This window comes from Varroa jacobsoni, unplaced genomic scaffold (genome assembly GCF_002532875.2).
Source record: "Varroa jacobsoni isolate VJ856 unplaced genomic scaffold, vjacob_1.0 scaffold_43, whole genome shotgun sequence".
Classification (NCBI taxonomy): Eukaryota; Metazoa; Arthropoda; class Arachnida; order Mesostigmata; family Varroidae; genus Varroa; species Varroa jacobsoni.
Genome location: NW_019212945.1, coordinates 48198 through 74130, shown reverse-complemented (window position 1 = coordinate 74130; position 25933 = coordinate 48198). Strand labels below are relative to the sequence as shown.

The window sequence follows — 25933 nt, the reverse complement described above, 5'->3', positions numbered from 1 at the left end:
TATATATATATATATATATGTTTATATATAGATGTGTGTTTTGGTCTGTGGCTATAATCTATCTAATCATATTTCAATCAACTGGACTTAATAATACCGTAGGCAGCATGGCATAGGGTCAATGATAGAGTCAGTGCCTCTTGTCCTATGCCAATATCAGTAGCACCTGAATGTACCACCTGAGCCAGATAGGTCTCTCGGCAAACTTAAGTAGCCGCCGCTGGCTTTGCACCAACACCTGGACTCTGAACTCTGCTTTAAGCCCACTATCACGATAACGTGGTCATCACGGCGTGTGCTTTACACACGGGCACACTTAATTCATTCCTTTTCATAGCCAGCTGCTGCACAGGTAAACCCTGCGATAGGTAGGATATAGCTGCTGTTCGATTACTGCTCTAGGCAGCTGTAGCTACAGAAGCAGTAGTAACAGCACCAGCAAAATCACCAAAATCCTCGCAGAGGCTTAAACAATAGCCATGGTGCGGTGTGAGCGTGACATCGTGCACGCCCCGTCGATAGATCATCCTTTTTTCCAGCAACATCTCTTTGACTATGGCCTACCTAAATATGAACTATCTGAGCGATGGCTTTTGATACTGCCAAACGAAAGATGGCACTATTGCCATTGCAGAGCATCGTCACCGCCTGTATATTGTAGTCGCTGGCATCTAGAAGTTGGAAGCTTGTTGATGATTTTGATGATTCGCAAGAGCGAAAAATAGTTACCGAAGAAGCGGCACCTAGTATTAAAGACCGGACAAAACAGGGCCCTTGAAGGTTATTTTTGTCAAGCAAGCACCGATTGTGGTTGACGTTGGGCGTCACTGCTATAGGCACCGGACGATATTGTCGGCTCGGTTCGAAGCGCACTCGCAATTATTTCAGCTTCCAGCTACAACAGCGAGAGAACGCCTATACAGCGCAACGGCATCAACATCACAAAAAGCAGGATGTAGAAAATGGAATGAAATTTACCCGTACACGACACATGACACACAGCCATACTGTCACTGATTGGTATGTTTGTAGTTGTCTTCAGATTTCGTTGACGCCTATGTCTCATCTGCTGCATCCCCGCCATGGCAGAGTCGACTGCTAAAGGCAGATTGTGAAACAGCCAAATCAAACCGGCCAGCTTCGTATATTCGCTATGGGTTCCAATCGGTGGTGGCAGTGCAGCTCGCTGTAGCTATATCAAGTAACGCAACTGGCCGTGGTGGCACCGTCGCTTTTCATTTCGATTTTCGCAAAGCAGTAGCATGGCCTCGCGTCTGTTGACAAACCTTTGCCGATGCCAAGACGAGGCTCGATGTTAAGGTAGGCGGTTGCCCCTGTAGGCGAACGCGGTACCAATAAGAGCGGACTAAAATCACTGCTCAATAATAATAAGGCTAGTTAAAGACCTGCGCGATCCTGGCGAGTGTCTGTGCAGCGTGTGACTGGTTACTATTCGTGTATATAGAGTCGCATGCAACTTGTGCAGCCCTGAAATACTATAAAGCAAAATAGAAAAGTCGTTGTACCTCGTAGGGTTCCTTTAGGATGTTTTTTCTTTGAGGCCTGCTATAGTGACGATCCTCATATTGACATAACAGCGGACGCGTATTGTAAACCAACGAGTCTGCAATGCTTGCCTTACGATGGAGGCATACTTACCCCAGTTGTGGTTTGCGTTCGGATGCGGGACTGAGATTAGTATTAGACTGGCAAATATAGGACGGCTATGAAAAGCGAAGCAGGCTCCCGGTATTGTGGAATTCAATAACCCGAAGTATGTTATGTTGTTACTAAATAAATACATTTTTCAAATTTCAGTGTTTGAAACTGGTGCTAATTGAATACCTTACACCTACTGCTATTCTTGCTGGTGATCAATGTCCTAATGGACCTATTTAAAAGTCTGTGGATCTTCGACTAGTATAGGGTCAACGTAGGGTGGCTCATAACTTCCGATTCGGACGTCTCTTTAAATACCACCACGGAAGTGGCCGTGAGACGCTTGCGCTCAGCCTCGTAGCCATCCCAGCTTCAGCGAATTGGCTTGTTAACCGATTTGTGGTCTGTAGCCGGGTTTTGTAATTTACAATCGGTTCATAAAGACGACAGGGCTTTCGGTTGGTTTAATTGAAGAATAAAACGTAGCCTATAGATAATGGTTTTTTGGCAGAGCTTCATTTGGTTTTGTTAGTGTATTCACTCCCGTTACGTTGTATTATACATTGTGGAGAAAAAAAAAAACACTGTTCTGTGCCTTGAATCGAAATAGAGGTCAAAAAATCAACTGCAGCAACAGTTGCTAGCCACATCGGCTATTTTAACAGCGAGCAGAACACTTAGGCAGATGGAAGCGAAAGTGCTCAGCGTCAGCTGATCTGCTATAGAAACAACAACTAGAAGTATCTGAGCGGATATTTATTACATGCTCAAAAATTTTCCAAGAAAAATTTATGCACATACGCGGCTGCCGTTAGTACCACCTAGTTGAATACGTTTTTATCATATTCTCTTATCGATCCAGGTGTCAACCAATAAGAAACAAAGTTTGTACCTCGATCTGAGTCGTGATTCACTGCTGTCTTGGAGCTACGCCATTGATCGACACGCGAAAAACTGACGTTTCGCTGAGGTTGCAATGTTGCATGAAGTCGAACAGCGTCATCAGTATGGCATTCGGCTATGCCGAAATTTTGTCCATGGCTATTGAGTGATAAGACTCAGGGCTATAAAAGCTTCAACTAGGAATGGAAACCTACTACCTATTATATTATTTTGTGTACCGCGCACAAAACATGTACTTGGGTAGATGTTGTCACAAATGCACTGGCACTTCCGGCAAGCTTCTGTGGGTACTACTCGGCAGACGGCTACAGGAGATGTTTCCAGTGGAAAGTGTTAAATTTCGAAGGTAACAATAGGGCCACTGATTATGCGGCCTCATGTGGGTATTGATAACTCACCCGTTGGGCCTTTCTTGAAATGGGTTGATGTTGATATGCTAATGTACTTACAACGTTAGCATATTTAATAAGTTTATCAAAAAATATCTTTTCTTATGGTAGTCTAATTGCAAGCACCAAAAGCACGTGCTATACGTCAAAGATGATGGTCAGCGTTACGTATAAAACTGGTTTTATACGTAACGCTGAACCACTCAGGTCATCACTCGGCTCAACGAGAAGACCCCAAGCGTCGGTGGCTTTCTGAACACCAAGCTGAACATAATGGGTATGTGGATTTATATACCCTAGCGGAAAATGATCGCGTAACGTAACGAATTCATTTAGTACCCATTGAACTTTATATGTCGTCTTACAGTGCTTGTTATGATGATCTTCCCGCTATCATCGTTACATTAATCTACATAAGTTTCCTGCTTCTTTAGTTTCTAATTTACCTATGTCATTTCTACAGAATTATATATCAGAGCATTTAAAATTATTCGGATATAACAGATTTTCAGTTTACATACATTGCTGCTTCACTTAGGCTCATGTAATTCTTAATTATTATTATTATTATTAATATTAATTATATTCGCTAATTAAAATTGATCTTAGCTATGGTTAAGACTGTGTGCCTTTTGCGCTTTGTTTTTATTATTGACAACACGAATGAAAAAATTGGCTAGGGAAGGCGATCTGTATATGTTTCTCGAGCCATGGTGAAGGTTTGCTATTTTACTTAATTTGCGATCTATGGGAAAACTGCATTAGACCGAGGCCGATTTCTCTTAGCTATATATATATATATATATATATAGCTAAGAGAATATATTTATATATATATAACAGGTTTTTCTACGAATTATGCAAAAATGGTACTCGGCCTTAGTGGTCTAGAAGGCCAAAGACGATCGCCGTTCCACGATCATTACACATAAACGGACGGCAGAATCGGCTGCTGGCAGACCAGTTACTCTGTTGGAATTGGTGTAGTGCTGAGTAATAATCTTTATAATGGGAGACCACACTGAAGTGTCTACAGAGGGGTAGTCAAAAAGCCGAAGACAAGCCTGCAACTTTACTGTTGGCTTTCTACACCCTTTTGTTCTGTTTGAGGCTAAAGGATGACTTTGCACCATCGTATTTGAGAACCAACTGGCAGACCGACTAAGTCATCCTAGGCGGACTCGTAATTGAAAACTCCATTGATTTTACTTAGCTGACGCTACTTACAGAAACATATGTGGCATTTAATACTGTTGTCTTTAGCCATCCCTGACAGTGCAATCTCTTTTCTAATTATTCTTTTCGGTTTCTAGCAGATTTTGTGCCTGTATCCGAAAGGGAATGACCCTTGAGTACCCTCTGGTACTACCGGGTTATATGGCTATTTGCCATCTTTTAGCTCTTGCCACCAGCCATTCTCCGTTTTACTGTAGAATAGCGTTCTCGCCTTGCCGACTACTGTTAGACTAAATCAATATCCCGTCGGCTTTCTTTCGACCTCCTTCCTGCTGGCTGGTTAGAAAGAATTCTCGCCACTACTCACTCGCGGCTAGCCAGGGCAGACCAAAGCAGGTCTTACGGAAAAAATTAAAGGACACGCAGGAGTAAGAGAGATGAGGCAAGTTCGTCCTTCTCTTGCGACGATGTACGCTGGCTCTCAGGTGGTCCACGGCTGGTCCCGCTTACATCACTCCTTGGCGACCGTAAGGTTTCTGTAGGTGATTCTATAGGTTACGGTGAAGATGCCTCAGGGGGTGGCAGGAATAATAAGATTAGGGGATAGCGGTCTAACGGTGGACACTTGGGAACGATTTAGCAATTTGCGAAATAAGCGAACGAGTGTAAATAAATAGACTGGAAGCTAATTATAGGTTAAAACTCTGGGCTGTAGGCATGGTAAATGTACCGGCCGATAAAGACACTAGAAAAGACGCAGTAAGGAGGGAGAGGAGAAAGAAACAAACAAAAAAAGCAAGAGAAAATTTGCTATGGAAGAGAGCGTTGGGTGCTGAAAGACTGACTGCTCATTTATAGGCAGGACTGGATAATTTTTCCACCTTTGGCCACACGATCACATTATCGTTCTCTAGGAGCACTTGTCGCCCCTGCTGTTGCTTTCGATCCTGCTTGCACTAACGTGGCTAGCTCTGTTTGAGTTTCGAATTCGGGCACGTTTGGTGCCTTCCACAGATTGCCCTTTCTGCCAGATCTACTATACTGATAGGGTATCGAGTCTGGAAGAGTGCGTTTCGAAAGTAAAGCTAAAATCGCTTTAGTAAGTGGATAAAAGGGGAGTTCTGGGCACTATTTTTTAGCTACTTGCGTAAAGCTGAACTGGTAACAGACTTCCTGAGGAGTCGGTGTGCGAGAGAAAAAAAGCCCTATGTTGGAAGTGCCTGTGAAGGCTTAGCATTTAACGGCTATGTGCTATAATTATGTGCGTATACAGGTCGCACGTTGTGTGCTAGTTAGATTTGGGGGTATGAATGCCATTGGATAGGAAATCAGACTCTGATGACGTTTTTGATCCTAAAAGCTTCATACGGATGTATGTATCTAGTTGAAATTAGGGGGATTAATTGAAGAGAAGTGATTAGTACCAGAAGAGGCATGGAACTTTGCGCTCACTTGCAGTATAAGTAGACTACTTAGGCACTGAACGTCGTTAGTGGCTTGTTGAATTAAAACCTGCATTAACCTTCATAAAATTAACATCTACGAAAATATTGTAATGTTAAAAAAGTTATGACACACACAAATAGCAACGAACGTACACATACACACCTCAAGTATGAAAATTATCAAGATTCACAATGGTTAGTATTAACCATTATTGTAAAAACACTGCCTTTGGATAACACGATGTCATATTTTAGAGGTATCGCTACCCTTAGACTTACAGGCAGCCCATATAGTAAAAGGAAGACCCGCTGCTATTGCTACTGTAACAAAGACAACCATCTTAATAGAAGTGGGACAAAATTATTAGTAACTCGATGATTATTTTCTTGTTTCGTCTATGAAAATTCTTTCTTCACTTCTTATCAGCTTTCTTCACTCTGTTTCGCTGGACCGCGAGAACTTTTCACTACTCAGTTTCATTGGGTATAAATTTAGGATCATGTGGAAAAATCTTTCTATCGGAAAGCTTTGCATCGCCTCTGTTAACGCCTACCATCACTTGTATAGTGTGACTACAAATCGCAGTTTGTGCTATTAAAAAGAGCAACAAAGTTTCTTGCATATATTCAACCTCTCGACGGAGGTAGCCCCTAAGCTAGATGGTACCGCCAGGAACATATTTTTGATCTCAGAGAAGTCTCGCGCAAAAGTTGGTTGCGTGAAATGTCAATGCGAAAAGAGTCAAGGAGATATCTAAAGAAAATCGTTTCAAGCTAGGCTAACGTGTGTGTTGCCTAGAGCGAAAAAACTGGCCAAAAAACAGATCAAAAAAACTCACAGGACGCAGGGCTGGCACAACGTTGGCAGTCCTACGATGCGAGCTTGACTACGAATGCTGTTAACACTGTGATGTAACCAATATCTAGCGGTGTTGGTGTTCAGAGAGTAGCGTTATAGTGCACCAAGTCTTATACTACGCTGTATTGTCGCTAACCAACAACTGGCAGCCACAGTAGAAGCTACGGTTCGACGATTTTTATTCTATGTTAACAGGTGCTCTTCTGGTAGCTCGTTCTTCTTCAACTGTAGTACTTGAACACGGTAGAAGTTACGTGGCTTTATTCAGACGTAAAACAAACGGCAGATCTGACGGTAACAGCTGCGCGGTGATCTCGGCGGATCATATTATTAGAGACAGTTAGTAAGTTAGCTGGAACAAGTAAGTACGACGTTGTCTTGGCAAGTCGGTAAAAGAAAGAATGCCGAAAGGAACGTGTTCTCGAAAGTGACAATATCAGCTGAAAAGTATGTCGACGACTGCAATAATGCTGAGGAGATGATACTGGAACAATACTTTCCACGAGAAATAACGAGGGTTTAAGCCCGAAGCGGGGATGCTTTGACTTAAATGAATGCTTAGTTTGCTTACCCGCACAAAGAGCGACGAAAAGTCGTCGAAGGGCTGACGAAAGTCACCAGAATAAAAGTGGCAGGATGTGTATGAGAAAGTAGCGGGACCAAAATCCACTAACCACGGAGCTTCGTTGAGGTATTAAACATTTCCATCAGGCAAATGGATAGTGTCTGCACGAGTGTAACTATAACTAACGATAAGGAGGATTACATGGCCAGAGGTTACAGCCAAAAGATTACAGAATCTGATAAAAAAAATTCTCATTGACAAGCATAACAGGAAACTTCCCAAAGACAGTTTTAGTCGCCGTTGTTCTATTGGTAGGTGGTAACGAGATAATGGTAATTCAGTGGCGCTGTTGTCGGTAGAAGTTTACTCGATGACTGTAGAAATGGTAAGGCACTTCCTCTCTACTACCAGAGGGTTACTAGCTATAGACGGGAAGTTGTTACCTGATTATTTAATTTAAGTCTACTGCTGCTTTGGCAGTGGTACATTCCGCTCCTCAAAAGCTCAACGACCGATGGTAAAACATCCGAGAAAACGGAAAAAGACGAGACGCAGCAAAATAATGGGATTAGCTTAAAGGATTACAACTCTATAGGGGAATAATGCCTTTGCACGTTTAGGCAAAGGCAAACATATCTTGCGTATACGGATATGAGCATGAAAAGATTTCGTAAAAAGTGTTTATGGTTAGCTGAATAAGTTGCTCGCTTTTCTTTTCTTAGGTTATTAGAGGTTTAATTTTGTACTTTCTACTGGTCTGTACGACTCGAGGTGGTGACTATGCATCGACGATGCCCACCGCCGAGCGCCAAAATCTCTGTAACAGTTTCTGCAATCGTTTTTATTATACAATAATGTAACAATTGTTCGCCAATGATTATTTTTTATCGTGCTAATTCTTGCGTCTGGCTGACAATCCACTGGCTATTTTTGCCGAGTTACTTAGGTGTGTTTTTGAAGCTCTCCCTGTAGCACCCGTGTCAGACAAGTCAGCTAATTGCCGCTGGTTGTCGACCACTATCAATTGCAAACGTCGTGCATAAGTTATAAGGCGCTATGTTCTTTCTCTCTTTTTCTTACCCCATGCACGGATCTATGGGATGGAGGCTTAAAATTACTGGCAAGTGACGTCCATTGCAACGTACGTTCCGCAACAACGGTTTTTAGAAGCCTGGCCTACAAATAAAGCGACGTTTGACGACGGGACTATACCGACAAGGATCAAGGCTGGCAACGTAGGCGTTGTATTAACGGAGACGGTTAGATGAGAGGAAACAGCAGATCGGATAAAGAAAGGATGCACTAATCGCAGTAAGAGCTTGCAACAAGCATTTGAGCCCACCCAAATTCGACAAGATCGATGATGCACATGCGTCAGCGTTCTGACCGAATCACTAAGTGATCTGCTATCCTCTGTTTCTCTTATGAGAAGGCAGAGATACGAATGAGACAAGCATTAGCTCTAAGACTGGCTCGACCACTGCACGCTAACTTGACGGTTATTTGTCCAATTACCAAAAGGAACAAGGTCGTGTTGCTTGGGAAGGAACACGTTTTCTGAACAGGTCACACTTGTACTGACATGAACTCAGATATATGTTGTCGCTATTTCCTTAATTACTTCTGAGCAAGCTTGTGGATTAACGGGCGAAGGGAAGACGCGCTGTGGACGGCTGACGTTCGTAAGACGTGAGCGAATGCAATATGGCCGGATTGTGGCTAGGTAGGATAGCAGACGAGCTGCGAAAACCACCGTCACATGTCAAGGCTAGAAGGGTGCTATTAAAAAGGGCTGACCTAGCAGCTTGGCTAAGACGCTGAACGCATGTTTGACAGACTTGATATGCTCGTATTGTTGTCTCTATACGAGTACGATGTGTGAAATTATATCTATTTATGTTTATCTCTCTGTATTGGGTACAGACACCATTTCGGTTGAAGACAAAATACATCTTGAAAATAAACAAACGCTTAGAAGAGTGGGGTAGGGCAATACACAATTTTTCTTTTTTTTTTTTTTAATGCTGATAATGTCTAAACAGTATAGAGGGCCAACTTGGCCTTTTGTGTTCTAATCAGACAGTAGCGCTGCTTTCCTTAATGCTCTTGTGTTATACAATACGCTCGCTCGAGCTATCGAATCCTGCACGGTACTTCGCGCTGAAGCAATACTTGAAGATAGTCAATAGCTAATACGAGGTGCTACCATGAATAAACACCATTATGAATAAAATTGGCGAAACTTTGGAACTGCTCTCGAGTTGATATCAAAACAATTTTTAGACGTTTCTTTCCACTGTCAATGGAGTTGATCCTGTCGAATAGTGGCTTGATAGGAAATGTTTAGGGAGAATTTTTTGTTTAAAATGCATAAGTTCATTGAAAAAAATGGTTTTGAATTCCAATTCCGTAAAGAGTTTTAAAAGTTCTGTTTCTTTTCCGGGGTTGTGCCTTCAGTATGACCTCCAGGGATTGTCAACGACCTTGTCATCGTCCGCGGCCCTTGACAGCCTTAACACGCTGTCTCCTTCTAAGAGGCTGAGACAACGGCTGGATTTCACTTGATCCGACCGCAAACAAGCTTACTATGTTTCAATTTTCCATCTACTGCCGTTGTTGTTGTTCGAGTGTCGATGCTGCTGTAACCACCCCACAGCTCCACCACTACTACCACTACCTCTTTCGGTATATACACTATAGTGTTCTACTGCACTACTGAAAGAGAAAAAGTGAACAGAAATGGGAATACGAATCGGTGGGAGACCTGAGTTATGGCCACCAACGAGCCGCCACCGCTACCCCTCGAAACACCTCCTTGTCGAACTTAGACTATAGCGTCATTCCACCATATATATACTGCGTTTTTTCTCGACGGAGTCTTCGTTTCCTTCTACCTTGGGCACGGTTGTTTCTCTGTTCGAATGAATATTCTTGAGCGCTCTGAGAAATTCGATCACGGACGGCGATGACTCGTTTTCCTGGTCGTTTGCGTATCATACACCTACCGCAAGTGCGAAACCATTTCAATATCTGGACACTTAGACATGACCCCTACTGTATCAGTTCAGCCTATCCAAGGACTTCCTGCCATTGTAGTCGTCAGTCGACGCCGTTGCTGATGCCGTTCAAACACATGACTCAACATTTCCAGTGCTGTCGAATTCGAATGTGTCTGAATTTGTGTGTGTTTATGTATGCGTACGTATTCCCTAACGGGAAAAAAAGGAAGCAATACACGAATAGTTCGTCAGTCCCCATGCCACGCCACCTGCTGAAACAATCCAAGCGAACTGATATTAATATTGGACTAGTTTGCCCCACGCCTGCCTATACACAGCCTGTTCTTCCTAACCAATGTCCGACAGCAGGGGCCCGCCAGCCCTTTCCAGCCGGTGAGCAATGACAGGGCAATGACTTTTAAAGGTATGTTCTTTTTTTGCTAAATGCAGAAATCTATGAGGCATGCCGCGATAACGAGACTTAACCGTGGTCGAGGCTGGCACGCTACAGCAGATATAATCGTAACTGATAGCAGAAAGCGCTCAATGCGGTTAAAGTTTACTAATGGAAAACATGGACACTTTGGTCGGCACGTTTCGGTCCATAGCGTGAACTTCATGTTCAGCGATAACGCTTGATGAATAATAATAAATCTATCCTATAGAAGTCTACAAAAACAATCATCCACGGAAGAACAGCAAATACGAAATCACAATACAGTTACGCCCTTTGTGTAAGAGCCTTCATCGAAAAAAAAATACTCTCAAACATCGAAAATTATTCCCGCCGATGCCCATGCCGATACGCTAGCCTCACTGAGAAGGAAAGGCCCGATCTGAACGCTCTGCGTCTATTTCACTGCTAGTCAAGCTTATATCGTTGTATAACGCGTATCTCTTCTATCAAAACTTATCGCAGTGTTAATTTGTGATACACTAAAATAGCTCTACCGGTAACATTAGACATAATCATCACCGATTTAAGAGAATCAATATTAAATGATTCAGTCCACATGTAATTGCTTAACTTATCCGTTTTGCATGTTAAAGGTACTTTAAAGTAAAGAGCCATTGGTGCTACTTGGACAGAAGAAGAACGTCATCTTATAATGACTATTTGGCGTTTTTGGCATAAGCGCCTATTTAAGTTTTCCGAGTTCAGTGTGTACCAGAGACATTCCATTCGTTAAGTTTTCCAATTTTATGTCAATACTGCTAATCCAGTATATGTATTGCCTATAGTAATTCCTGCAATGGAGCTTAATTTTTGCTTTTGGCCGATTTGACATCTGTCAATGGCGGCCGTATTTGAACATCGGATAGCCGGCGACAGTGTCAACAAAATGGGCAAAATGACCTCTCTACTGAGGCTTTGCGAGAATGAACCAGCCTGACAGGCTTGAACTTATGAAAATCGTTCCAATGTCCGACTAAGGTCAACTCAAATCGGATAAAAGGGAATTTTTTGACCATTATTTAGATAGTTCAATTTCAATCCTTAGGCAAACATGGCCGTTTCTTCTTAAATCAACCTCGACCCTAGAACATGCATGGCATATTTGGTCCCTATAGAATTAATTTTTGCTTTTTTTTTACAACCTAACCAATGAGTTCGTGCTATGCGAAAATTAAGTCATGGCCGTAATGTTAATTGGATAGAATTTACTGGTGTAGCCCCTTTTTTGTTTTTTATTTTCGAACCACACATAACGTCTCTGCGGGCTTCACATCAACACGCTCTGCGCCTTACGCTCAGCATTCGTTTTCCTGGTCGAAGCACCACGCTCGGTGCATTACCTCTAGAAAGGGTCTAGGTGAAAGAGATCAATTGAGCATACAGTAGGTTGGCCGCAATCGTGGCGATGACGGCAAAAGGGGAGGCCGCCGCTGTGCGGAATAGAACAAAGTGGTGGCCGTTTTACGCGTGAGCCCCCGCTACCGCCACCTCCTGTTGAAGCTCTCATGACTGTGGCTTAACTAGCCCCTGGCCTGCGCACTCTGTGTCGTATACGTGTGTGTGAGGACGAACCGAAGGCGACTGGGGAAACAGCCGAGAAACAACTAGAAGAGGAACTAATCTGCGAACGTTACGGAGATGCGGAGTTTCCGCGCATAGTAAAGCGGTGTTCTCTAAGTCGAACGTATGGAAAGACCAAGTGGATCTACGCGATAGCTACTGGCTGGTTGGTTGGTTAACAAAAATGGCTGCTGTGCCCTGCTCTAGAGTGCATTACAAGACATTACGTGAAAAGCGAAAGAAATACGGCCCTAGGGCCGCCGACTGAGGCACGCGAGTTTAGGGTATGTGTAGATGTTTCGTGCTTATGGTGCACCGAGCATACTGGATGTATTGATGTGCTAGCTGTTACTGATTAACGACTTCATAGGGTAATGTTAGGTACATTACGCGATTGATAATGATTGATAGACATCGAAATGCTGACGCAGGCGATATATTTTCGTACAAATAGCTGCAATTCGATGGCATACTCAGGTTCATCGTACTTATCAAATTCGAGGTTATAGCTGAAGTGACAAATAAATCTAAAAATAGCATGCGTTCGAGTAATAATAATACTACTACTGTTTGGTACATATTATGCACTAGAGATCGACTAGTGAAGCTGCCCGGGAGACACTGAAGGGAGTTAATTTTTCAACGTTATCATTGTTCACGCATGGAAAGAGACAAAAAAAAGAATACTAAAACTAGAACTTACCGCTTCCAACATGACAGCAGTCATATGTTACACTGTTGAATGGGCGAGACACACAAATCGGAGGACTAGCAGTGTTAGAAATTCGGAGTGTTTGTTTAGAAAGGCCTTGATTTAACCTAAAAGGTCTACCTGTTGGAAGCAAACTCCCGTAGCGTAAATATACTCCCCATCACGATGTATTGCGCGTTCTCTCATCGATAGCTATCCAAGGGCATACGGTTATACTTTCGTTGCTCTCGTTGCGTAACCTAGAAAGCAGTAAATAGAGACAACATATATACTTTTTTTGTTAGAATGAAAAAATCGGAAGTATGCAACAGCGTAAACCTGTTGAAAGACACGAAGCCAGATACATCTCAGTCATTTGCCGTACTACTGACTAAGCAGCATATAACAAAATGAGCCCCACTAATATCGCTATAATTTGTACGCAAGTCTTCCATTACTAATTCTTTACGTATCGTGAAAAAAACTAAACTGTTGGTTGGAAACTAACCAAGATGCAAGCCTGCCGCAGGACTTTACATTCTGCTTGCAGCTGGCAGTTATGTTTAAATACTCTTGCAAACTAAATTCAGATACTTTTTGCCGTTTCCCATTTGTGAGATTACATAATTTCGGTTTGACCTGGTGCCGATGATTACGCAAGAGTGCAGATGCCAATATTGCTCCGCTCATAGGCGTGAAAAAACACATGGGCACATTTCGTCAATTACCGCTGTCCCGGATCGCTTCCCAGCCGTAGTCCGTCATTGGCTCACTGTTGTCACAGCTGAATGATATACTGCCATCTGCCTAACCGATAGCCGTAAAGATTCCGAATCAAATAGTCCATCGGGAAGTAAGCCAACTCGGCAATATAATTAAACTGGAGACATTAGCGTCGAGCGTGAGCTTTATGCCTATACTGCCAGCGAATTGCGGAGGAGCTAAGCTGTTACTCTAAAAATTGATTGAACCATCGCAACGTTCTATTTTATTTATTGTTACATACCTTAAGTGTGTGCGCTATTATTGCGATAAGTTGCACTTAGAATGCCGGATAAATTCTACAGTTTGCGTAGAAGCAGCCTCCAGAGACAGGGATTATGAAAGCTCTCAGTGACAGAGTCATTGAAGGACCAAAAAGGTCTTTTTTCGCCTGTTAGTTAGCATTTTCATACGCTACAATATGTTTCACTAGAATAGACTGTAGATTGTCGATGCCTGTACACATGCCACCTTTGCGCCATTTATTGTTCGTTTAGATAAAAATATGCCTTTCATTTTACGCGGTAATACTGCATCAGCCGTACTTTCCGATAAATGCTCAAGAAAAATAGAATTTAATTACTGCTTATTGCCAAAAAATCCTTTACGAAGATTTGAATGCGTATTTCCTTTAGGATTTTTCCAAAAAATATCGCTTTTTTAAATTTAGGTTGTAGAGGGTAGAAACAGTATCGTAACCATTAACAATAGACGAACTCGAACTGTGAGCGTTTGTTTCTTGCTTCAGGTAGTTTCTTTCTGATCCGACCTTTGGTGCGCGCATAAGAAATAGTCCGGATGGCCGATGTCAGTTTGGGATGGCGAACGAGGAATTTTCGAGATTGTCCTTGCACTGCCTGAGGGCAACAGCTTGTTACAGGGCTGGTTTTAGACTGGCACAGATATGCCCTAAAAGCTTGTCTTCCTTGAGCGGAACATATCGCATAGCATCTCATAAATCCATAGAACCTATGTGAGCGAACGAAAAAATAATGCGCATTAGTCTTAATTTAAATGGCGCGTTGCATCAATTAAGGCATTGATACGAATCACTGAAAAAGAAAAACATAATTCGTGTTAAATTATATCTTGTCCTAACCCAGCACACTTTGTCCTTCAACGAAAATATTAGCTTGTTGTTCCTCGGCATCTTTTCTTTCTCTTCTTTTTCCAGTAGTGAGAAAGAATGGGGGCAGGGAAGCGAAAACGGGAATGGGAGAGGAGGGAAAGCATTCACATGGGCCCTCGATCTCTATCGTGCAAATAGAACGGTAGCCAAAATTCGATGAAGCAGGTACGGCAAGACAGCTGATAGAATATATACGGAAATCCCTTTGTATCGGTGATGTAGCAGAAGAAAAGGGATACTAGTTTGATTACTGAGCGATTCCTTCGAACCGGTCAAATAGCGTCATACCAGCGGGCGAGCGAGTGAATTGAATTGTTAGGTCCGAAGCGTCTTCCACATCTGGTCATTCAAGAACTCAGCTGTTTGTTTAGTTCCGTCCTGGCTAGGGCTGCTCGGTGATGATGTTGGTATTGCTGTTGCAATGCCGCGCTTGGACGATAAAACGTCCCGTAGGGAAACCTCGTTGGCGAAAGGTAACTAACGGAATAGAGCGAAAAAATGACCGAAGTAAAAGGCAGGAAAGATAGTCTAGTATGGCCATCTTACTGTATGCATGGATGAAGTTGCGTACGGCTTGCTCGAAAGCCAAGCTGCGCCCAGCTGAGATCACATAACTCAAACGGGGCCCCGGCCTGGATTGATGCGGAATGAGGAAACCGACAACTAAGCGTCCATTTCATATAGCGAAGGAGCAATCAGCTTCCAACATTGCTGAAGGGTATTGCTCTTTACGTGCTTATTATAACTAGCCTACTGGGCCGAAGCCTTTTCTATGAAAGAAAAGCGAACTCGAGTGCAACTATTACCGCTAACGCTGGTGGCGGCAACCTCCTCTGTTTTGCCGCCTTCAGCTTCGCCATGTCGAGCCCAGAGCGTCTCGGCAACGGGATAGCACCGTAGAATAGATAAGTGAGTGTGAGCTTTGAAAGGAGTGTATGTGTATAAATCGATGGGTACAATTTTCACGTGCGGCTTATGAGCGCGCGCTGGAGTGCTATTCAAGTATATGGGTGAAGGCTTATATACACTGCGCGGAGTCGTCTTTATGGAGGCTTCTAGCTTACGTACATCTCTCCTATTGTGCCTCCGAAAGAGACTGAGGCAAATGGTGCTGCAACATCTAAAAAGCTCAGAGGGACAGAACAAAAATCCGCATTTGGAAGGTTACGCTTTAAAAGCGCTTCTCACTCGACCTCAATCAAGGCATAATGCTTAGAACGAAGAAGTATATGGGGCGACACAGACAAAAAATATAGTTATTGGCTGAAATTGGTCATATGCGTGAAAAGGCTAATAATTTAATGCGGAGTTAAAGACTAAAAGCTATTTACAAACGCTTATAAGGTAAAGGCATCATTACACCAAGGTGGCAATATTCGCACGATAAAAAATGAATATATATATCTAATTTTTCCTAAAGTTCTAGGGGGTGTAGTCAAACTAGTACCAGTTGGTGGTGAAATATATAACACATTTGCATTTATAAGAACCGAGCATTTTACGGGGATTTAGTAGAGATGCGCTAGACTTTCATTTCATTTTCATATCGTGTATAATCTATAGACGAAAAATCAATCTCGAGCCAACTAATAATTAAAATTTAAATGATTAATGAGTAATTAAAATTTAAATGATTTTTTGGTTCGTTAGAAATTCGGCATACTCAAAACTGACTTAATCCACAAAGACATAGGGAGACCGTTATCTTTGAGGCATCAGCGATCTAAACAGTTAAGAGCCCTTCCTTTTCATTAGCAACCTAACCGTGTTATAATTAGATGAGACCTAGTGATGATATGGCAACGGTTTTTTTCGGCGGAGCTTTTGAACCACGGTAAATATATGCAGTGTCAATTAGTGATTGCATTATCAGGTATGGAGTAGGTGTTTGTGAAAAGGACATCTTCTGCGATCCAACAGGTTTGAAATGTAAAAGGGAACGGGACAGCGGACCCTTGACGTTTATAGCTAAACGACTTTTTTTCCTATGAAACAGATTTCCTAGTCCAACATGGTGTGCGTCGTAGCACGTATGGTCTACCCCAGTCGGCAGAGAGTTGACCTCGAAAACAACGATCGCAACATATGTGCACAAACAGGTCACAATGAACAAGAGTGCAATGAGGGATTTGGCCTAGGCTAGGATCATGGACCTCGAGAAGCATTTTTGAAACGAACCGTGAAAATACGGGCTGGGCTAAGTCGCTGTAGGCATTACTTCAACGCAAAAAGCTACAGTACATAATTGTGTGTGAGCAAGTACAAATTTTCATACGTTTATCTAAAGCATACCTCTTTTTATTTTTTTTTTCTATTTTTAGAAAGGGAATGTATTTGATTTTAAAAAGAGAATACAAAAACATTTTTCTTTAGAATCATCTTAATCAGACACAAGCAAAATGATTAAATCCAACCGATATGTACGAAAAAATGTTGTAAAATTGAGAACTCGCAACCCGCCGTCGATGAGTTTATACTTCACATCAATCCGTACAAAGCTCGTCATTTATAAGCCTACTCGCCCTCATCTCTGTGAGTTTAACCGTCATTCTAAGCTTTGAAGCTACAATTACATTTTAATTTTATTTTTTCTTCATGCTACTGCACTGAAGGGCCACTGCGATGCGCATGCTTTCGCTTGTTGGAAATAGCAGTAGCCATGATAGAGAAGCAACGGCAACAGCGTATGTAAGCTACCTGACATTAATAAGCATGTCTTGTCCGTTTGTCCTTTCTAGTGACTCTGTCTAATTCGTGGCTTTTAGAAAAAAAAGATTCCCTAATTAAAACCATCCAAGTCACGTTAAAGGTCTCTAAAGCTAATATTTTTAATGTATATCTCAAATATAGGCCGCATATTTTTTGACGTCGATGAGCATGATATATGAGTTTTATACTTAGTAAACGGAAAGCACGGCATCAGAAAATCGGCTCTTCTTCAAACTTGTCTCATCTCCATACTTTCCTCGCTAATACGCCAGTTGTAGAAGGAGATAGAAAGTGCTGGGCAGAAAGCAAAAAAATACGGAAAGAAAGGGAAGATCTAGCATCGAGGGTATTCTTTGCTTCTCAAGCCCCACGTTTGGTTCCCTTCTGCTGCACGCCTTTTGGCACTGTACGTTCAGCAAAAAAAAACGAGCCCGTGCACTAACTTTAGGCTGCAGTAAGAGAACGAAATTACCACGAACGTATGATTTGCAACCTTCTACTTCCTGCAAAGACCAGCTTATACGGCTTGCTCTTGCGAAGGATCTTTATGGTCCGCTCATCTACGTAGCTTGTTCTGCAATTCATGCAGTCGTTTGCGCATTCTGCATGCTGACAGGCTTTAAGCTCTACCTAGTTTGGCAGTAGTGGTCTTGGACATGGTGGAGTTTTCGTTCCTTGGAGCTGTTTTCTACGAATGACCAATGATCGGAAAACCGACATTTCAATGTCGATTTCAATTTCAAAACAGCCAGTGGTCAGGGAGAGCTCCCGCTTTAGGAATGAGGATGGACGACGGCTGGACGCTGATGTCGAGAGCGCTACCCGCCCCCCTGTGAGTGTAACTGCCCTTTTTTTACTGTGTTAGAAAGCAAGGTGTTCAATAACACTTGGTGGCCAGTAGGCAGTCCCGTCGCAGGAGCGGGAACATATGACTCGCCATTTATTGGCGAAAATGTTTCAAGCCGTCCATGGCCGCATGGCATTTTTTCATATTTTTCCCTTATCAGCACTCAGTCAGTGTTCACTTTCCGTCTGCCTACTCAGCACTCATCTTCCGTTCGATGTCGACGGAGCCGAAAACACCCTTATGACGGAAAAGGAACAGGGACCGATGCTTTCTCTTTTTCGTTACCGGCGTCCTCCTGTTCCACCCTCCTTATTTAGAAACAAAAGTGAACGAAAAAAAGTTAACGGACGACGAGTAGTTAGGGCTTCATATAGGGTGAAGGGTGACGCACCGCTACTGGTGAATGATGGTCTCCTTGTGAAGGTAAACGACGTGACATAAGTATGACTCATGAAGGCACCCTCTTGGGCTTTCTCTGTTACACCACCGACCACTGGGACAGTTATGGTGACGGCGTTGTTAAAGTTCACAAGGGTGGTATATGGTGAAAGGGTTGTTTAAAGGTTGCTTAGGGGTTCTAATTTGTGTAATTATTTAAGGATTTGGCCACAGATAATCTGAGATTTAGGGCACATGAGTTACATTGTCGCGTTTCCCTGATCTGCGATGCCTTTACATAAAAATCATAGCATGTAATGAATCAAGCACATCATGACGTTCGCCGGAATAACTTATGGCTTGTACATACATGCGGCGATCCGATTACTCTGATCCCACTTCATATTATTATCTTTTAAAAAAAGAAAGTTATCTGGTACAATCTCCCTCATAATTCCACCGATTTTACCATTTTATACCTGCAGGAGGTGAGTTCGGAGTTAATAATACCTGATCGAATGCAAGTTTCCTGTTGTCGCTCTGAGGTAATGAGGTAACAGGATTATTTTTTCAGTGTGTGTTTGTACGTGTTGAAATGGCCAGATCGAGTCACGAAGTCTGCGTGCGTTCGCTAGTTTTGTCGGCCTTTGACGCTTCACTTCCTGGCTGTTGGTCTCCCGGGAATAATTTAGTTAATAATAGCAGACGTCTGTCTTTGCAGGCTTGATGAGGCCCTCAATGTTCGACAGTAAGAGCTTTGCCTGGACCAAAAAGTGCCAGTGCCTGCCCATCCTTCGAAGCCTATACTATTCGGCCCCCAAGAGCCGCGCAAAGGATTATTCCATTTTTACTCCTATTTCGATCCGCGTTCACTTGCACAAATCACACCAGCCGAAGCGCCTTCTCTGGTCGAGCGATGGAGCGAAGGTTGACCCTGATTTGCTAAGCTCAACTGAAACTGCTATCATTCGTAGACAATGGTACGCCCATTGCTGCTTGTATGACTATTTACACGATATATTTACGATGTATCATCACAAGATAGCCATGAGTAAGTATTCGAGAAACAGGGGGCATACTTTTTTACCAAGTTAGCTTTTGCTATCGACTATTACCGGTGTTAGCAGTGGAGATGATACGGAACGATACGTGGGCTTTTAATGAATATGCGTCGCTAGTGTTCCCAGCTGCTGCATACGGAAAAGCAATTGTTAAATCTCGGCCCCCCGCAATTGTACCCGGACCGCATTCCGCTCCATGTTACCGCCAACGTTATCAGTATGATTCATTGAGACGAAAAGAACAGATTCAATATATATATATACACGCTACCTTATGGCAGCCTAATAGACTTCCAGCCTCTTCGAAGAGGCCACAGCCAGTTTCCATATTCTTATTGCTTTTTCGGTCACCTATCCGCAGATAGTCTTGAACGATTGTTTCATTCAACGACATGTGAATGAGTTTAAGACCCACCCAGAGTTTCTACGCGATACACGTTGGAGAGACGTGTGGAGTTTAAACGTATGATTTAGATAAAAGTCTGCACGCGATGACGCAATGCCATCTTTATGATTTCATGTTACTTGTTTTCGGTCTTACGTTGATCGTAACGTCAATATTTTTGGTGTTGCTCCCGGCACTTTTGTGACTCTCTTTGTGTGAATGGCTCACTTCGCTAGAGGTCATATGATCCTCTTGGAGCTCCTGCTAGCTTCTTTATGGGTTATCACTGCTTCTATTAAGTGATTGACTATCCATGTAAAAGCGTTCGCTTAGTGATCAGCTGACGGAGCAGTGGATTACAAACGAGCTATCTACACACACGCCACTAATAACATGTGCAAAAAACTATTATTTTTCGTCTACAAATTCAAACACACACGCACATACTTTTGTCCTTGGACAATCTTGTACAACTTCACTGCGTCTCAGTTAGTCGAACAAGTGATATTTGCCATATTGGCTATCGTTGGATGCTCTTACCTACGACTAGCATTAATTAAGGCTTACATGCAGCTAGAAATCCCGAAAGCAGCATGATCGACCTTGTTTGCGTCGAATTCATTCACAATCTGGGCAGTTATCCACAACCCTGTCCATAATGTCTGTCACTCTTTTCATTTAGGTAGATACCTTTAAGTCTCAGAAGTGTACCCGGTGTCTTTTGACACGCAGCCAAAGACCTCGATCTTGGTATCGGGATTGGTCTTGCCGATGACAAAAGACATAAATACGATAGGACAGAGAATACTGCGCGGGAGCAAATCCTAGACGATAGCAGAACCGAGCTACCTCTATATTATGACAGTTTCCCTTCATAGAATAACAGGCGACATATCAGGACAAAGGTGCCATGGGCAAATAATTGGCAAACCAAAGACCTCGGGATAAACTGGATAAAGTGGGAAAAATAGAACAACCGAGATCAACAGAAAATATTGGTTTGGAATTGGAGCGCGTACTGTCAACACGTACATTGTCCTGTGACCGCATCTATTGTTACAAATGGTGATGTAATTCCAAATGTATCCATCGGTTGCGTAGCGCTTTTATAAATAACTGGCCCGGCGGTTGTAAAAACGACAGAGAATGCAGGGAGTTAGCGTGTAACTTTACCAGACGCTAGCCGTTAGCCACAAACCATTTTCGGTCGGCCGTGAAAAACTTTCTATTTTTATATTTCGTTCACAAAGTCTCGCTTACTCCAAAATACGGCAATACGAAATGTGACAACGCAAAAAGGGAACAGATCCACTGCGGTAAACTCGAACTGCGACGCTGTGAAGTCTAAACGATCTACCTTTGCATCGCGCTACGCGGCCAGCGCATTAGTGACATGTTTCAGCCAATGTCGAAGTTCTGATATTCGCGCCCCCTGAAAAATGCGCGTTGGCGCGAAAAGGGTATGAAGATAAGCGCAAGTTGTACGTTTAAGGTCGTTGGAACACCTCCAAAATGGGCAAACCAGATGCATTTTGCCTCCGGAATTATATTCGCTAAACCTTCTTTCGCGCGCCTTTTACTGTACCCCGCCTCAACAGCTGGTTGGTCGCAGGGCTGTTGTTTCTCTGATACTCTAGGCAACCATGGCAATCGCCTACTATCGAATGAGAATTCATTTCTATTCGACTTACTGCTACAACCTACTGGGGTCCTGCAGCAGTGAAGCTCTGTAAACCACTTTTTGTTGGCCTCATACTGCCAGGGGCTTTTCTTTCTTCATGTTGCGGTTTGAAGTGTTCTAACTGTGCGATGCGGTACCGCCGTTTGGTTCCAATAGATAGATTGGCTTTGCCAAATCAAATGGAGAGATTAAGTTGAGCTGTTGTCGTGTTGTGCTTTAGCCGGCAGAGACAGTGGGGCCTCATTGGTCCTGCCCGTTTCATATGACCGCACCGAGAGCAATCTGGTATTTTGAAACGTTTGAAATGACGTTTGCTCTTAGGAAGGCGTGTTTTTTGTCCAATCTAGCGTCTGGGTTGTGTCTCTTGAATTGTTGTCGTGATAAGTAGTGCGAAATAGGACACAGACAGGCCAGGGACGAATGTACATTTCTGATGGTGGAAAGTACTAGATTTATGACATATATATGTAATATAAAATTAAAAAAGACATGTATACTGATTACTTCTTCCCGCTGACAGACTAATAGAATACAATATGTAATGCAAACGTAACATGCGTTCCTATGTAATGTACGTATTTGTCAGGTGTCGTAGCCTGTAGAATTGAGAAAACAGGTGGCATTTACTGGTATGGTTTTTTAAGAAGCAATTACGTCAGAGGAAGTGAATAATTAGTATTGAACGGTTGAGATGAATATAAACAACAACTTCGTAGCATTATATAAACAAGTGTAAAGTTTTGTAGGTGATACGGTGCCTAGAATTAAAATAGGCCTGTTATTACTGATCAATATTACATATATGCAGTTCTGCTGCACTACCTGCTTTTACATAACAAAACAAAGGCAATTACACATGAGGAAGCGGGACCTTTCTTCATCGATTTCACGCTTGCTACACCAACTGGCGTTCATGATCTGGCCATCGTGCTCGTAAACAGAAAATAATTTAACTTAACCGCATGATCCGTATTGCGTTGCCTTACGTAAAAGTCTCCGGTGCTTATGTTCTGTGTGTTATGTTTCTCATGGAGAATGGGACAAAGTCTGTCAAGGACGCGGCCAGCCAGGAGCCTATTTTTCGTATTTCCAGGATCATATCCCAACCGGCCCTCCTTCGAGTCAACAGCCGGTCCAGTGCCCGGAATACCTCGAGCCACTGAGTACATTCATCTCCTTTCTGCCTTTGTGTTATACTCTAGCCGACGATTCCCAGTTCAAGTCTGGGAAGTAATCGTTGCTTGCTGGGATCTTCAATCCCAAATATCCTTACTCCGGCTAAGTCTCGCTGAAAGCATTTCGAAAGGTAAGTCAAGTGGGTGAAAACGGATAAATGAACTTGGACGACATTACGGCGAAAATTGCCGTCGCATCAAAAGCGGCTTTTGCCGCAGTTGTACTGGCAGCGCTTCTACGGAAACAGTGACGGTCCCCCTTCGGGACACTGGCAAATCTGAGGTGATCCCGATTTAATACTCGTAGATTTACAGAATATACGGCAATTATAGCACTATTAGTGATAATATTGAAATAGTATATCAGGCAATTTGCTTTGGGTGTCTGAACTTCTGTGAACTGTAGCACTGATAGTGGCAGATGCGGAATGCATCTGGCTGTTGGCTGAGAAGGTGGCAACGGCCACGAGATTGGTTTGGCAATGGGAGCCTAAACTAGGGTCGTGTTGAAGGTGCTCAATGAGCCATATACAGCATGAATGTTGCTTGTCAACTAATTTTAGCTAGCGTTGTACAGCGCATATAAAAGAAACGAATTACGCACCGTTCCTTGAACTGACCTAGACCTAGTGTGCTGGACTTATTCTCTGTCTGAACCGATTCCTAGGCAAGGTCATGAATCCGTTTGTGTCTATCTGCTTATCTACGGTTACTGATAGGAATGGTGCTGCTTGTATTCTCATTTGAAACGGATACATTTTTATTTACGGACAATTTATAGATGTGTTGCAGATGTATACCTTACATATATGTAATATGATTGGTAATTGCTATGAATGGCTATATAGATAGCACTGCATTAGCTGAACATGCGCTTGTCATTCAATTGGTTGGTTGATATTTAAACCTGAAATTTATTTTTACCGCATTATGTTTACCGCATATATATCGCACAAATGTGGGTCGTAAAATTGTCTTATGATATCCTCCCCAATTTAGCGGTACGGCAATATCCGAAAGTAATGGGCAATGCGGCCCATGTGCATACACATGTAAATACTACGGTAATAGCTAACGTGCCGTAAGAGCTGGAGATGACTAAGAACAGTAAAGCCTTAGATAATTACTTGACCAGCCTTCTCATTATCTATTGACATAAGTATCAGCACAAATCGAACCTCCAGCTGTTCGCTTTCTCCCTTCGCCTGCCTCCCCTTGACCGAGTCGTATGTATCGTACCTGCTGTTACGAGTATTAGCAGTACTACGGGACGAAGTGTTAGAAGAGATTTTGGCTGTCTCGCTACCGAGTAAATGAGGAGGGTTGCTTAGCAATGTACGCTGAATCATATGCTAGCAGGAACCGCACTGGCAGCAACAAGGAAAAGCTTATCACACTTATCAACAACGACGACCGACTGTATTGTTTAACCCGTTGATGAGTCGTCCGTGGGTGAAATCATTGGGGGTAAAAGCATCCCAGCGCAACGTCGACTGCGGAAATCGGCTGTAATTTATTGCCCCGTTGTTGCTCTGACAGTGCATCTTGGAGCGATAGCTGAGTTAATTATCTGAAAATTACCTGATTCAGTAATTTTCATTCGCAGGACAATGCTAAATGTTTACGTACAACTTTTTCGAAGGAAATTTAGCGTGTATAGCATTTTGCATTGTTAGAAAAAAGACGGTGTATGGAAGGTGCTTGCTGGGTTTTCAGTGTTGTACGATCGCGTGGGGTACTGAAACTTTATTTGAGCTGAACCTAATTAAGACAGATGGCAGCAATGGGAAAAAGACGGAAATTTCATAAGCGGATTCAAAAAAGATCACAAATGTCGGATCCTCTTTTGGGCTGTTTCCAAGATCACAAACTGCGCGATATGTTGATAATTATCAGCAACATTTTGCCGACAACTACCCCAGTTGTCATCCAGTAGGCGTCATGAACGCCTTTGTCATCATTTGTGGATGTTTGTTTTTGCTATTACTCAAAGATAAAGTGAAATAATATATAACAAATGTGAAATTTACAGAATCCTTTATCTTAATGTTAGAATAAATGCTGGGTAACCAAAGTATTTTACATTGTCAATCAGAAATTGGGTCTGTTCGTGTGAAATACACAAATGTTATTTACATCGTATCGATAAGTGATAGACAGTCGCACCGAGCTGACACTTACTCGTTGAAAACAGAGTACGTTACCAGAAGATTTAGAAGTATTTAAGTGTAAGCCCCTAAAAGTAAATAAAGCCATGTGCGTACATAAATCATAATTATCCCTATAGCTGCTCCCACAGCCCAGGAATCGCTGACTGAGAGATTAATTGCTGTTGCATAGTAGTATGGCCGTGCAGATAAGTCGAGCAAGATCCTCCTCGATTACATCCCTGATGGAAATAAGTCGATACGATGCGTAAGAAAAGAGAGAATACCAGAGACTTGATCACGTAGAAATTAAAGTTAAGAGTACGATAACGGAAAGAGTCAAACAGGAACGAAAAAAATGCGCCCGATAGATGCGTGTGTGAAACAGGGAGAGAAGAAGGAAATAAACATAACAAAAAAGGCGATCTCGTAGATGTCGGTTGCCTTGCCTATTTCAAGCGGTAAGATCAGTAGTGTACGTCGCTGCGAACCCAGGTAACGTGAATATGGCCACTGTGGTGGCCATATGATGGTAGCAAGGCCGTCCTCTTCTCCTGTGTGAAGTCTCGCTATGGGCAAATATAGGACAGAGCTCGTAGAATAGCCGTTGGGGTTCGTCCCACAGCAAGTTGCGCATATGGGAGCCTAGCCACCACTGGTGACTTCTGCCAGAGGCTGGATCCCATAGCAATTGTAGAGCTGCCGTAGTCAGCATTTAGCGACTACGGCGATCCCGAGTTCTCGTTTCGCGTCTGCTGCTTATGGCCCATTTCGTGCCACAGCGAAAATTGCCAAAAGTGACCACAGCTGTGCGGGCCAAAAATAAATGATGCTTATATGAAAGGGAGAGATCAAAGTGTCGTAATGGGGCTGACGCCTGCATGCAAGCATGCCCGTAACACTACACAGCTGCGTCGCACACGTTCATGAGATGCGAGACCTTATGTGAAACAACG

General features: G+C 42.8%; 1 protein-coding gene across 12 annotated transcripts in view; it reads left to right on the top strand.

The window, feature by feature from the left end:
* ERR (estrogen-related receptor) overlaps nucleotides 1-25933 on the top strand; it is a 132914-nt gene that overhangs the window by 59331 nt on the left and 47650 nt on the right. The window contains exon 1 of one of the 12 annotated variants that reach the window (XM_022833097.2): nucleotides 19236-19508. The exons of the other annotated variants lie outside the window; for them this stretch is intronic. The gene's annotated coding sequence lies outside the window, so the exon portion shown is untranslated. Of the gene's footprint in view, nucleotides 1-19235; nucleotides 19509-25933 lie in introns of those variants that run through there. 12 annotated transcript variants of the gene reach the window in all.